The sequence below is a fragment of the Triticum dicoccoides genome, chromosome 6B (assembly GCF_002162155.2).
Source record: "Triticum dicoccoides isolate Atlit2015 ecotype Zavitan chromosome 6B, WEW_v2.0, whole genome shotgun sequence".
NCBI lineage: Eukaryota > Viridiplantae > Streptophyta > Magnoliopsida > Poales > Poaceae > Triticum > Triticum dicoccoides.
The window spans coordinates 538,861,776-538,864,129 of NC_041391.1; positions in this window are offsets into that span (position 1 = coordinate 538,861,776).

Here is a 2,354-nt window from a genome sequence, read left to right on the forward strand (position 1 = left end):
CAAACAAATAACAAATACTTGCAACCCGACGTGTTAAAAGGGGTTGTCCATCCCTTCCGGGTATGGCGCCTCAAGTAGGCAAATAACGTGAGGTAAAAAGTGGTAGATAGGATAAATAGATCGCGGAACAAATAAATTGCAGCAAGGTATTTTTCTATTTTTGGTTTAATAGATCTGAAAATAAATGCAAGGGGAAATAGACCGCAAAGGCAAATAAGATGAAAAGAGACCCGGGGGCCGTAGGTTTCACTAGTGGCTTCTCTCGAGAAAAATAGCAAATGGTGGGAAAACAATTACTGTTGGGCAATTGATAGAACTTCAAATAATCATGACAATATCCAGGCAATGATCAATATATAGGCATCACGTCCAAGATTAGTAGACCAACTCCTGCCTGCATCTACTACTATTACTCCACACATCGACCGCTATCCAGCATGCATCTAGTGTATTACGTTCATGAGAAAACGGAGTAATGCAATAAGAACGATGACATGATGTAGACGAGATTTCATTTATCTATTGCGGTAGATATAGATCTCATCTTGTTATCCTTAGTAGCAACGACACATACGTGTCATTTCCCTTTCTGTCACTGGGATCAAGCATCGTAAGATCGAACCCACTACAAAGCACATCTTCCCATTGCGAGATAAATAGATCAAGTTGGCCAAAAAACAAATATCAGAGAAGAAATACAAGGCTATAAGCAATCATGCATATAAGAGATCAAAGAAGACTCAAATAACTTCCATGGATAAAAACATAGATCTGATCATATACTCAAAGTTCATCGGATCCCAACAAACACGCTGCCAAAAGACTTACATCATATGGATCTCCAAGAGACCATTGTATTGATAATCAAGAGAGAGAGAGAGGAAGCCATCTAGCTACTAACTACAGACCCATAGGTCTACAAAGAAATACTCATGCATCATAGGAGAGGCACCAATGGAAGTGGTGAACCCCTCCATGACGGTTTCTAGATGGGATCTGGTGGTTCTAGACTCTGCGGCGGCTGGATCAATATTTCGTCGACTCCCCTAGGGTTTCTGGAATATTGTGGTATTTATAGAGCAAAGAGGCGGTTCGGGGGGCACCCGAGATGGGCACTGAGGGAGTCCTGGATTAGGGGGGTATCCGGACAGCCGGACTATATACTTTGGCCAAACTGTTGGACCGTGAAGATACAAGACTCAAGACTTTGTCCCGTGTCCGGATAGGACTCTCCTTCGCGTGGAAGACAAGCTTGGCGATTCGGATATTAGATTTCCTTCTTTGTAGCCGACTCTGTGTAAACCCTAGCCCCCTCCGGTGTCTATATAAACCGGAGGGTTTGGTCCGTATAGGGACGATCACAACAATCATAATCATCATAGGCTAGCTTCTAGGGTTTAGCATCTACGATCTCGTGGTAGATCAACTCTTGTAATACTCATATCATCAAGATCAATCAAGCAGGAAATAGGGTTTTACCTCCATCGAGAGGGCCCAAACCTGGGTCAAACATTGTGTCCCTTGCCTCCTGTTACCATTAGCCTTGGACGCACAGATCGGGACCCCCTACCCGAGATCCGCCGGTTTTGACACCGACATTGGTGCTTTCATTGAGAGTTCCTCTGTGTCGTCGCTGCAAGGCCCAATGGCTCCTTCAATCATCAACAACATGGTCCAGGGTGAGACTTTTCTCCCCGGACAGATCTTCGTGTTCGGCAGCTTCGCACTGCGGGCCAATTCGCTCGGCCATCTGGAGCAGATTGACAGCTACGCCCCTGGCCATCAGGTCAGGTTCGGAAACTTGAATTACACGGCCGATGTCCACAGAGACTTGATCTTCGGCGGATTCAGGCCTACGCCAGGAACGCCGAACAGTCACGATGAGCACGGCTTAGACCTGCTGTCAGACAATACTCGGGATATCATGCATGTAGGAACCCCAGACCTAAATCTGGGGCAGATTGCGTCGTCCGAGGACGGGTGGATGGACCCCGCCCGGAGGCCGCACACTCATCGGCGGTAGAGCTGAACACGGACTTAATCCCCAAGGAAGCCTGTGTCTTTGGACCCCTGGACTTGTGTCCGGCTGTAGGTCCCAGACTGCGCGCCCCCGAGCCCGCCGATTCTCGCTGGGCTCCAGTAATGGAATTTGCCGCTGTGGATATCTTCCAGCACTCGCCCTTTGGCGACATGCTGAACTCATTAATGTCTCTCTCCTTGTCAGGAGACTCTTGGCCGAACTATGTCCGGCTCAAGGGGGAAGAAGGCGACGAAGAAATTCGTTGCCCACCCACCACCCACTTCATAGCCACTGTCGACGACGTAACAGACATGCTTGACTTCAACTCTGATGA